Genomic DNA, 14,352 nt, shown 5'->3' with positions numbered 1-14,352 from the left:
TTAACTTTATTTATACTGCTGATTTGTGAATTATCAAATCCCAAACATTTAAAATTTACTTCATCTCCATTCTTTCACAAAACTTTTTCATTTTACTTCTATCATCTTTTCATTGAATTGTTTCTGTGTTTAATTAATCAATTTTTGTAGTTGTATATAATTATTTTTGTAAAAAGTTTTAATTCTATATTCGCCATATTTTCTAATCTTGCAATCTTACAGTTAGAAAATTTGATTTGTGTACCACTATGGATTGATTATTATTATTTATTTGGTATAGCATATCAGCTACACTTACAGTGATGTCAAAGTCATCAACATTCAAGTCTCTATTTATGTTCTTACCACTAACAATAATTCATTTAAGCCTGAATTTGTATTCGAAATTGTGCATTTTTTGCTCACCTTCAGTCATAAAAGCTAATTCAAATATTTGTTTATCATATACTTTATCTTTAAGATTACTTACCTCTTTAAAGTATTGGACTACATATTTTTCATTATGTGTAAAAAGTGTTTCTATTTCTTTTTTGATAAAGTAATTATCGAATTGTGTCAGAATACTTGTTAAATATTGTTTAAAACTTCCATTATTCTCTTTTATTCGTTCATCAAAGTCTTATGTAATGACATAGTTAGTGAATTGTGTTGCGTATTCAGACTTTGTAATAACATTTGATAACTTATTGACGAAATAATGTTCGTTCACTGATCCTTTGCATCAAGTGTGTCATTTACGTTCGCAAGTCTTCTACCTTTAAAGCCAGATAACATCTAGATACTTCAAAAATAGCATTAAATTCTTCCAGAAATTGTTTAATTGCATTGCCTATCTTTGGGTCTGTTGATGATTGAAATTACTTAATCATATTTTCTATTTTTGCCTCAATTGAACGTTTGCTTTTTTCTATTTTTAGATCAATCTCACTGTTGACTTTTTTTTAGATCGAATGCAGATGCACTAAGCCTTTCACTTTGTTTAGTTTGACCTACTTTATTTCCAAAAATGTTCATTTATTAAATCTAAAATATCATTAAAATTATAATTCTCGCATAACAATTTTAAAACAAATAGACACAAATGACCACATATTGCTTCATCGAGATTTTGTATTCTCTTGCTGTTGTAGTACAGATCATTTTCCCCCAAATATTTAACTATTTGTTTGGGTATATTACCGCTAAATGAATCAAAAACGATTTTTTTTCATTATTTTAATAGTAACAAATCCAATGAGAACCAACATGGTCAGATGAATCTAAATTTAGTATTCGTTATTCAATTTTTGTTGGTTATTTGGTAATTCATCAATTCTTAATACACACAGGAAGTGTTTAATTTTCAATTGTTTATCGAGTTTTTCTATATCAAATTCGAAAAAGGATCTTTAACTTTCTTTACTCCAGACCCTTTCTTTTCCATCAGTAAGTTAAGTCTTTTCTGTTCTTGCAATTGTTTGTCACAAATCTTATTGTCCATAACTGCTTTTGCAGTACCAGCTGCTCCACCAGCAAGTGAAACAATAGTTGCTAGATATGGTAATTCAGCCAAAAGTAATGGTCGAAATGCACCTTCATGTTGTGTTAGTCATTTTCCTCATATTTTTGTTTCAATTTCAATAATCTTTTTCACAACAGAAATAGCTAATATAACAAGTAAATTTCCACCAATTTTCTAATCTTATTTTCTGTTTTGAACATCAGTAAAAATGGTTATATCGAATTTAATTATTCATTATTCAACTTTAATTTAAATGATTTTCGTTTTGTCTTGCCACTAGGTCGTAAAGTTATTCATTTACATAGATTAAAAATTTATAATGATTTTCATAATCACAAACCATTTTCATTCACACCTAAACCCATTCCTAATTTTCGGTTTCCATACATTATCCCTCTAGCTGCTGCTGCTGCAGCTTTTTCTGCTAATGAAGTATCACTTGCATGCATTGTTTCTTTTGCTGCTAACTGAAGTTCTTTATCAGTTTGGTGCCTAAATTCTAAATCTTTATGATCTCTGTATACATTGTAATGTTGTTTAGAAGCTGCATCTAATGGATTTATTCCATCATCCCCTATAGCTAATCTATCTTCTAATTTCGTTCCTGGACCACAAAATCGATGACCAGGAAGATGCATTTCAAATGGTAATTGGTTAATCAAAGTGATTACTAATTCTTTTCCACATTTGTCGCTTTTCCAAAATATGTGAAGAAGGCCGTTCTTAAATCTAATGAGATATGGAATTCCTTCTGGATTATCGATTATGAAATCACTACATTTATTTGTTGACATGTGTGCTATGCTAACTTTTTCATTGTGAAAGTTTTTATTCCCCGCTAGTTCTTTGCCATGAATGACTGCTAATCTATCAATTAATTGATGGACATCATTCACCCAAACATTTTCAACTGGTTTTTATGTACATTTTTTTAACTAAACCTTCACTTCTTTTTTCAGATGAACTTAATTCTGAAGACTCGAGGCATCTATAGTTTGTCTTCTTAAGTTTGATAGTCATCAGAAATTGGTTTTATCAAATATTTGTATTTATTACCTCTCCTTGAATTTATTTTATTTGGACCACTATCAGAATACAGTGCTCCTGAATTGTATAAAATATCTGCATAATTGACAAATATACACCATCAAAGTTTTCATTCATATCAACCATAGTAATCTGTTTTTCAATTAAAATTCTCATTAATCCATCTGTTCTGTCATATGTCATTCTACTAGTTGTTAATTTTTCCCCATTGAATTCAACTGGTAAATTACTAACATATTTAAAGATGCCAACAGGTTTCAATCCAAAAACTTTATCCTCACTATGATTTATAAACTTTAACTTTCCATCACTAACATTAACCTTTTTAGCTTCAATTTGAGGACAGCTGGACTGCTTATTGGTGATAGGTGCCTTATCCCAAATTATGCACAATTGTACATGAATTTTGGTATTATTAGAACTGATGGAATGGATTATACAATGTTAATCGATAATTACGTAGCAAAACTGTTTGACTTCATAATGATAAAGAAAGGGAATAATATTTTACCTAGAATAGAACATCCTTTTATTTCCTCATCAATTTCCCAACATCTGACTTCGTCTGTTGCTGCCAAAATAAGCTTAGAACGACATATTCTTAACACTGGAAAAATAAAATATAAGAGAAACGAAGTACTTTATCCATTGTCAATGCTTGGTGGATTTTTTTAAATATTACAAATAAATTATGTGGGAAGGATATTTAACTGTAATTAATTCTGGAGACACAATTCTTTGATGGGCTGGCAAAAATGATGCTGGTGTTGAAATGAAAGATGCACTTCGAAAAGAAGGTAAATTGTTGTAGAATCTATGGAGGTTCGTGTTTCTATTGTTAAATATGAACGAAATTACGAGCTTGAACAATGAGAAAACATTCTGAAAAATCCAAAAATTCCGGTCTCCTTTCGTGAACTTCAAACTAAGAAAGTTGCTGGCTTATCTGTCAAGAAGAACTTTTAACTCGAATTACTCTAACTAGACCAAATTTGATATGACTTATTTTCTGTTTGTTGCATTTCAGACAAATTGTAGGTTAGATTAGATTAGATTTGCTTTCATTCCAATTGATCCATAGCGAGGAGCTCCTCCAGGATGTGGAACATGTCAGAAAACAACTATACATGACAAATATTTAGAACTAAAACAAATAAAGCTAATGTACCATTCCACAGGTCCCAAGTGGAATGATCGTCATTTTTTAATGAACACTATATGAAAGTCATTTTACAAATACTAATACTCTGAATTTAAAATAAAAAAGTTTTTTATTTATTTATAAGGTAATCAACACATAATACAACTACTATGATACTTATTTACAATGAACAGATAACTGCACTGAAATGGTGCAGAAGTTATATTGTACTTACACACACACACACACACACACACACACACACACACACACACACACACGCACACACGCACACACACACAAACATACACACACACACACACACACACACACACACACACACACACACACACACTCATACAGATTTACAATATTACTGCACTGAAATTGTGCAGAAGTTATATTGTACTTATATATAATTCAGTTGGTTTTACTGAGAAATTCATCAATGGAGTAGAAGGAGTTGGCCACCAATAAATCTATTAGGCTTCTCTTAAACTGAATTTCTTTGGTTGTTAAGCTTTTTATGGCTGCTGGCAAGTTATTGAAAATGTGTGTTCCTGAATAATGCACACCTTTTTGTACAAGACTAAGTGACTTTAAATCCTTGAGAAGATTATTCTTATTTCTAGTATTGATTCCATGAATTGAGCTGTTGATTTGAAAAAGCGATATATTTTTAATGAAAAATTTCATGAAGGAATATATTGGGAAGCAGTAGTTAGTTTCCCTAGTTCCCTTAACAGGCTTCTGCAGGATGTTCTTGAGTTCACACCACATATAACTCTTACTGCACGTTTTTATGCCCGGAAAAATTTAGCTTGGCTTGATGAATTACCCCAAAAAAATAATCACATATGACATTATGGAATGAAAGTATGCATAGTATGCCAGCTTTTTCATTTTTATATCCCGTATGTGTGACAAAATTCGCGTTGCAAACAGATTTGTTAAGACGCTTCAGCAGTTCTGTGGTGTGCTCTTCCCAGTTGAAATAATCAATTAGTTGACTCCTCATTACTCGATCGTGTTAAGCTACAGAATCTATATTTGAAAAACGCTAGAAACGAAATTTTTCCACAGGAAATGTGTAATATTAATCCACCAAATAATTATCTCAAAGTATACAATGCATTTCTCGATTTTAAATGAATTACTCTACTGAAAGCAGACATTGATATTAGCATATTTAGTTTCATAAGGAATAATCCAATTTATGTAATCAATATGATTCGTAGAAAGAATGTTGTAACTACATGGAAAACTACTATGAAACTTTGTGCAACTTTTAATGATAAACTTCCAAATGATTCACTTGCTTATAAAATTATGCACGATAAGAAGAATCTTACATACGATGCACAACATAGAATAATTACTGACAATTTTTAATTATGTAAATGAAGAAGGAACTAGAAAAATTTATAGAAGTATTAACTTCCTGTTTACATTTCCTTTCGAAGTATTTTCGCAGAGTAAAAAATGAAAGTGAATAATTTACCTTTGTTAACCAATTCATTTTATTTATTTTCTTATGTTCACCTTTTATACACTAAAGTAAAAATGGGTGAATTTGACATTCACTTATATAAAAAATAATATTAAATTAAATTTCTTACATTCACCTAGGAAAATGAGTCATTAATTTTATTTTCTTAAGTTTACCTTTTATATGAAATAAAGAACTTTGAAATAAGTTGGTAATCGAAAAAATGAGGTAAATAGCTAAAATCGTTAGAGTAAATAAAAAAAATTAGGTACTGAGCTAAGGCTTAGAAATCGATTGCAATGATTTAAATTGGATGAAGTTAAAAAAAACGGTTGAGTTAATTACAAAAATGTGGTATTGAGTTAGTGAGTGAGTTAGTGAGCTAGAATCTACAAACCATATCTACTGTTCTGCCACCAACTGTTACATTATTTCCATCAAATGTTACATGTAGTTTTCCATCAAGTTTAAATACACCAAGATGTTTAAATCTAAAAGCTTTATTTTCACTGTGATTAATATATCCAATACTCTTTTACTTATGTTTAAGGTTTTACGTTTTTTCTTTATCTTTTCAATTTTTACTATTCTTTGCCTCTTCTTTATCATTCTTTAGCAAAGTATTTATTTCCAATTCAGTTAATGTATAGTCTCTATCATAGTGTGGAATATCGTTAAATTCTTCTAAATAATAATCATTATCAGGAAGAATTCGTTTTTCAACTTCTCTGTTTTCTTCACTAGCATTCAGTACACCATCACCTGAACTTCTGATTCTGTCATTTTCACCAGTTTGACAGGACCAGTTATAGGCTGTTCCTTTTTATATTTTCGTGTTCTGTTCTTGGTTATCTCTTCCATTTTGTAAATTCTTCTTTGAATTGTTCTCTTATTTCACGAACCTCTGGGTCAATCTCAGTCCTTCAGCATGGCCTCATTTTACAAACATTTATTAAGGAGAGAAATTCATCCATAAATTTTAATGTTTTTCATTTAATTTTTATATTATTAAAAAACTTTAACTTTTTGTGATTTATGTTTATTTTGTGGAAAACAATTAGTTTCTTAAATTTTACATTATAGTAAACATACATATACCATAACATAACTAGATTTCATGATTTTAGTTTTAATTTCTTTGATGAAACTTTCTCACAATTTTTGACGATGATAAGTATCAGACAAACCGATTTATCTTCAAAATGTCTTATATAATTTTCTGCTAATTTTTTATAATCATAAATACAAGACTAATCTCCTATATCTTCGCATCCTCTTATGAAATTTTTGGACAATTTTTAATGATACAAAAACCAGTATCAATCTAATTTATCTTGAAATACTCTAATAAAGTTTTCTGATATTATTCTTATTTTGTTACTATTATTGATATTATTATTAAATTTAGAATAATCTTTACTTTTTAATTCTATTCAATGGATTTTAAATATTTAGCTTTTAAAATTTTTAAATTCTGAATTTACATAGCTTTTTAGTTTAAAAATTCTGGATCATATTCGTACGAAATTCACATAGTGAATATGGCTGAAATGACAGACTCTATCAACTTGTGAATTCAGTGAAAGAATGGTTGGATACAGAAATTTCTGCTGAAATTGTAGCTTTCCACTTGTGTTTCCATACTGACATAATTATTTATGGTCTAGTCATAGACAAGGTGCAGTGTAAACGTAAAGGCCAGTTTACAAGTACACACTCATCTTTACATTTTTATACTGCATTTAATTTCATATAATTGCGTAGGTAATTGGTCTCGATAATTGATCAGGAAATATGTCACATGACACCCCTTCAAGTTTATCGTTGAATACTTTCTGATGTGCTTACTATTTTTCCAGAGGGCAGACAGTGTTTGACTGAACACTCTGACCTACTGTGCTGGCGACCGATAGATCACCAGAACTTTAATGTATATATGCTCTTTATTTTAGGATTTGACGCATGAGTTTGTGAGTATCAAAATACGTGACATATATGACCTTGTTTTAAATTGTGTTTACTTACAACCTTAAATTATTTACCTCGCCAAGGGACCATAGACATTAATTTCTAATCGATACCTCTACCTGTTCCTGGGAAAAAGAGGTCTTAACAGACGACAGTCAGATGAACAACAAATGGCAAAGAAATAGAGATAAGGGAATAACAGAAAAGCTAAAGCAGTATGATCAGCCGGGAATTTCAAACTCTGTGTATTAACTTCGTAAACAGAAAATATAGCATATACCAGTATGAGTCCTCAAAATCTAACATTATGTGTCTAATTGCACAAAGAAGGTGTCTTGTATTGAGAACTGCATCCCAGACGTATGTCCATCGCAATTGGCAACTGTTTGAACAACTGAGGCGGTAACAACGAATCAGAAGCAACCAAGGAAACGGCAGCTAGTGTTGCTACTGTACGACAACACCTGTCTACAGTCTGCTCACTTCAGAAAGGAGCCTATGCAGGAACTTGGCTGGAAAGCCTTCCCTATTGCACTTCTTCTTCTGTGATGAGACTTAAGAGGGTGAAGATAAGACTTCCTTAATGATTTTTGATCTCCAACCTTATAGCTTGGAAAGAGCATATGTAAAATGTAGACAAAAGTTTTGGTCTCTTTCGAGATTAGGACCGAGAACCCAGACTAATGCAGTGTTCCCTTTCACAGAACACTAGGTTATCACTTAGCTAGCGAACCAGTACTCCCAAGGGGATGCTCTCACTGAGGTACTGTTGATTAAGAGAGATAATTGATAATTGGAAATACGAGGTTACTTATTGATACTGTGTGGAATGACCCTCCTGGAATCGAATAATAAATTTGACGTCCTGGTGTTACACCTTAAGTGAGAATCTTTCATATTACTTACCAGATATGACGAAAAAATACCAAATGAATTTAGCAGGACAATTCTGAATCACAAAAGGAAGAAAATGGAGAACTATTTTTAAGTGGTGAACGTATTCTACAATTACACCAGCAATAGGAGGAATACATTCACTCAGCCAAGGCGCTAAGCTGAGTAGCAGTACGGAAGTTCTTTTTTCGAAGACGCGGCAACACCTGCTGCTACCTCGTTGACTGGCAGCCAAAACATCTGAACCACAGCCCAGTGACTTTCATCTAAAGCATAGTTAGGAATAATATCGAGACTCATCGACTGTCAGTCAAACATCATAATTAAAGATCACCGGGAGCTACTGTGACGGCCTACTCTTCAATAGCTGTCGTAATTATGTTTTTCGTCTAATTGAGAAACTCATTTGCCACATACGATTCATTTTCTTTTTTTAATTTTTAGCACCACCCGTGGTTATCCTGCAGACTATTATGAACTTACAAACAATTTATAGTAATAATGTTTTCTTTGGTATTAGCCAGGTATCAAAATAAGGACCCGAAGTGAGGCCAAAAACTCGCAAAGATATGAACCCGACGAGTGTACGCAAAGCAAATTCGATTCGTGCTTCTGCTAACACGAAGGAAGAAGCAGCTGTCGTCAGCGCCTGTGAAAAGGAACATAAGACGTTGACAGTACTGTCCGTATTGTCTGAAATCATGTCTTTATCAAGCGAAACTGCCATTCAGTCTGCACTAGTCAAAGTAACAGATAGTATCATACACATGTACTAAATATGATCTGATCGATGATACTACTTTTTTTAGTGAAAGTGAAATGCGTTTGATGAATAGCCGTGTCATCATGCAGTGTACTTTACACGCAGGGAAACCAGAATATCAGTAAGACGTCCATGGGATGAACCTTCTACGCAGCGATTCGAAATTGGCAGTGTTTGCTTTACCATTAGTTTCTGATTTTTTGAATAGTTCTCTATTTGTGGCTGATTATGGCTCAGTCGGTGACCCTAATTTTAATTTCATTTCTGCTTCTGACGACATGCAAAATGAGTCAGAACTGCTCCGAAAATAGTGATGTCTACCTTGCGACAGCTGAAAGACCATCTTATATCGGCTGACAATCAGAACTGGTGGCAAGTATGCGCCAAACTCTTCTTAGCACCTTGTTGCTCACTGCCGTAATTCGTTGCTTGCTACAGTTGTTGTGTTAAATCTGAGGGCAGGTTTGACCAAATTTTTCCATAAAAGCGACTGATCAATTGGCGGCGCCCTTTTCTTTCGTGTATTCTCACCCTTGTCAACTATCGCTACCACCTGCGATATGCACAGCATGCAAGTGTTACATTTGGGCTCTGTTACTAATAGTCCTGTATAGAAATCTTGCTCTTTTGGCGCCTCTGACACCTCAAGCGGCAGCTTGAGTTGCATGGGCCTTAATCCGGGCCTGTTAATTTCGTAGATAAATTGCATAATAAATCATATCGTGTGGTACACAAGCGAAATAATGGTCACTGCAAATGCTATATATATGTTAAAATTGAGAAATGCAAATTGAATGTAAAGGGGAGGGGAGGGAAAGGAGAGGAATGGGAGGAACATGATATCAGCTGCGCTGGGGCACTATGCGGAATTGCGGCGACGAGCGAAAATGTGCAACGGCCCAGGACTCCAACCTGGGATTTCTTGGTTTAGGGGGACTGTGGATAAGTGGCACTAGGTGGGAATGTGAGTCGCTGTGGAAAAGCCGGGCACAGGGTTTATCACAAATGCGTGGACTATCTCGGCCCGCTCCCCAGCGACCCACATTTCCTCCAAGAGCCATCTATCCGCATTACCCTTCTATTTCCTCCACGATTACTAAATTTAGATTCCCAGAGGAGGTCGAACTTAAATGTTCACCCGCATTGAAGGTTGTGACTTCATTGCCCATCGAGGCGAAACAATTAGTCACTGCGTGGTGTTTGTTCAGCCACACATTCATATAAGTTGATAAATAATCACTCCTATCTATCATTGATCAGCATTTTACTGAAAGTTATCACGTCCTGCATCAAAGTTCCCCTGAGTATAATATGTTTTTGTCCACTCATTTCCGTCTACACCTCATTTTAGGTGCACTACCTCAAATTCACAAATTTATGCCACTTTACAAATGCTCAAAAGACTGGCTTCTCCTCGATGTTTTATTGTACTAGAAAAATGCCTAATGTATTATAACTATTGGAATAGCTCGTCCGAAGACTTATACACAGAAATTTTCAACTTTGACAATGACGAAAACTGTCTGAAAGGATAAGAAATTGGAAGCTTCGCTCCAGAAAAGACAATGAAAGCAGTGTGTGGAAAATATTGATTAAAACAAGATGAAGGAACGCCTGTTAAGACAGTAGGAGAAAACATCTATGGTACTAGAGAAAGCTATAAAGGGCAAAAGCTTTAGGGGAAGACTGATATTGAAATACGTACATCATACAACTGAAAATGTTTAGTACAGAGGGAGAGGTTGGCGTAGGAGATGAAGTCGTGATGAGCAACATCAAATCATTCTAGACTAGAGGAAAAGACACTACATTAGAAAATTATGTATATGTTGTCGCTGTTTTGCAGTTGTGGGCTTCAGTCCAAAGATTGGTTTGATGCACTTATCTATGCTAATCCAACAAGTGTAGTATCTCGAAATAACGGTTGCAGCCTACTGCTACTTCAACCTTCTTACCACACTCAAGTGTTTACCTTTTTAATATTTTTTTCCTCTCCCTCTCTCACCCCCCCCCCCACCCCCCTCTACACACGCTACCATCCATTACCAAGTCATGATTTCTCATTCCACAGGATGTAGGCTATCCCATCAAACGATCCCTACTTTTAGTCAAGTTGTAAACCCAATACCATCTCACCTCAAATCAATTCAATTCTACCTACCCTTATAATCTTCACCATTCTTCTGAAGTACCACATTTCAAATGCTTCACTTTTCTTCTTGTCTGAACTGTTTACAGCTAACTTTTCAGTTCTGTTCAAGGCTACACTCCATACAAATACCTTCCGAAAAGACATTCCAGTATTATAATTTATAATGGATGTAAACTAGTTTCTTATTTTCAAAAATGTTTTTTCTTGCTATTGCTCCCTGCTTTTTCTATCCTCTGTACCTCAGCATCTTTAAATATTTTTCTGCCACAATAACAAAACTCATCTACTACTTTCAGTGTTCTATTTCCTAATTTCATTCACTCATCATCGCTTGGCTTAATTCGGCTACATTTTATTATCCATGTTCTAATTCTGCTGATTTTAATCTTATCACAGTTTCACTCTATCGTTCTGTTCAGTTTCTCTTCTAAGTCTTTCCCCGATAGCGACAGAATAAAATGTCAACGTTAAAACTCAAAATTTTAATTTCCCTTCCCTCTCCGAGGTTTAATTTCCTTTTCAAATTTCTCTTTGGTGTCCTTCCCTGGTTGTTAAATGCACAGACTGAATAACGTCGGGATTAGATTACAGTTTCTCCCTGCGTACCCAACAACTACTACCATTCATGTCCTTCAACCACAGTCTGGTTTATATACAAGTTTTAAATAAACTTTCGCTTCCTGTGTTTTATGTCTGCTACCTTCAGAACTTCAGTATGTCTTCCAGTCAACATTGTCATCTCTTTTCTCAAAATCGATGAATGCTAGAAATGTAAGTTTACCATTCTTCAACCTACTTTCTAAAGTAGGATCAGGACATGGACGGGCCCAGTTATATTCTGAGGACACCGACCTCCTGTTTTTAGGGGGATATGAACACTGGCTTCTAGGTTGTGGTTTTTACTGCGCTATGTACCCAAAAGATTAGCTTCCCCATTGTACTATGTGCCGGGATCTCCTGCTAAACGATACCTTGGAAGTCCAACATGGCGACCGTTCTGGTCATACCTTTCTCACAAGCCATTCTGCAAGCTGGTTAGACAGAATATACTTCTCAAAGGACCCTACATCTGCGATATTGGTTACCGAACGCTGGCCACTGGCCTTTTCCGACCATCGTAATTGCATCTGCACGGTCCTCAGAGAGCTAGCTACTTTCTGTAATAAAAAGAAAAAGAAACTGAGTAAACGGATGAACAACGAACTTCAACGGATGTCATTCGATGTCCACTATGACCCAATACAACGAACAATAACGAACAAAATGAAAAGAAAAAAAGGGAGTAAAGAGCGTAACTGCAGAGCGTAGGGTTGCGGGATACGTTCTCAGTCGCATGTTCGATTTCGTGACTTCGTTTTAACTTAGCCTGGAAATGATGTTAGCTGATACCAGCAACAACACACTATTCGGATACAGGTCACCAAAATCATGTTGAAAATGTATACTTATTTACACTTACAACAAATATTTCTTTTTATTTTGTGAAGCTCATTGTCTTTTATTTTCTAACAATTAAGATTTTTTTTTGCTTTATCATTATATATTTAACATTTACTCACCTACTCGTTTCATTTCGTTCTATACAAGGATGACTTTATTCCTTATTTCAGGATAAGATCATTTAACTGCTTCATGGAAGACACCTCTGTTGTAGAAATAGGAATAATATTTTAGAGGGTAAGGAAGGGCTGAAGTGGTGGAAGGAAGTTCATATTAAAGAAAACCTTGCACCAGGGTATTAGTCACACGAAATTATTATTTTTTCTATAAACATAATTAAGTTTATGCGAAATTCTCAGAGCACGAGTCATACTCGCACTGGTTCCGTTTTCAGGTCAACTTAGCTCTGGTGGATTACGTACATGTATATCCTCACATAATATGCTGCATGATAAAATGCCACTCTGTCCTTAACTACATAATTATATCACACGAAATTCGGTTTAATAACGTAAAGATGAGTGTGTGATCCATATCTGGTCTTTGTGTTTACATTGCGCCATATTTATGAGTAGATAATAAGAACAAACATCGGCACCGAATGACAAGTGGAAAGCAACACTTTCAGCTGAAATTTCCGCATTCCACCGTGTTGGCAGTTTGGGCAGCTGGGTGTTCTGTGACTTTATTTCAGTGATAAGATATAAAGTCAAAAACATGCACTGGATAGACAGCTAGAGAATATCGATGTGGACGAACAAGGAATTGAATGTGTCGTACAGGCTATAGTTAACCTACACAGAATCACAATTCTCTTTCAGAGTGGAGCATCCTTCGTTATGACACAGTGCGGAACCAATTCTCTGTAGTTGTCTGTTGGAGTGATTTAAGGTATGTGTACTTAAGGTCTGGTGAGATTCACACATCAGCCAACCATTTTTAACAAGCACAAACAGACACTCATAACCTCTGCTTACACAAACTGAACAATTTAGATTTGCGATTGCGAACTTCTCAAAGTCTCCTTGAAGGACGCGTGCCTCGGTTGGAATTCTGGTCTGGCATAAAAGTTTCCATCGCGTCGTTTCAAGTAGTATCATACGCACACCATATTACAGGTGACAAACGGCTATGATTTTTAGCACCTGTACATGCGTTAACCACAATCACGATTGGTGCCGATTTCGACTCCCAGTAAATCGCAGAGCTTTTCATCATATCATTTCATGTTGGAACATACCACTCTTAGTAACTGGTGAAAAATAATTCGACATTCGACGTGTCTTCGTGTGTAGTCAACGACGATAACTTGCGCAGGGTTCGACTCCCAGTCAACACAAACCTTTACGTAAGGTTATTTGAAATTCAGACGTGCACACATCTCGATACTGTTCAAATAAACTGGTTTTTAACATCTGCTGATATCTAGAAGTCAACGTCGATAGGTGCTGGGTTCGAATGCCGGTAGCTCAAAACCTTCACGTGTTTTCATTTCAGTTCCAGGCAGTTCGCTATTGGTGAAAAATTACGATTTCTAACATTTGATTTTGACTAGTTAACAATACTATTAAGTGCTGGGTTTGAATCCCCGTCCCAGACACAGCTTCAGGCCATATCATTTCAAGTTTAAACCTTCGCACACTTTGTTACTTGTGATCGAAACCATGTTAAATATCATCTGTGTTTTGTTAACGGGAACGATAGATTTGGATTTGAGTGCCAGTATAAAAATGTTGGTAATGTAATTTAAAATGGGAACTTGCTTTATTGCAATAAATTTGGGTTTACAAGTGTAATGCTGTGACACCTCTGTTAACACGTTTTCCAATATTTATATTCTCGTGGTATTAATATTCATCGGTACTGACAGACATACGGAGCAGTTATCTCTTGTGGCCTGTGGTAGTACCCGTTTTGAATGGTCAAACGACTTTACCGAAAAGAGATTCGAGGACCT

Source organism: Schistocerca serialis, chromosome 3 (assembly GCF_023864345.2).
Source record: "Schistocerca serialis cubense isolate TAMUIC-IGC-003099 chromosome 3, iqSchSeri2.2, whole genome shotgun sequence".
In the NCBI taxonomy this organism is placed as follows: domain Eukaryota; kingdom Metazoa; phylum Arthropoda; class Insecta; order Orthoptera; family Acrididae; genus Schistocerca; species Schistocerca serialis.
The sequence above is the reverse complement of the archived record's forward strand: the minus strand, read 5'-3'. Positions refer to the sequence as shown.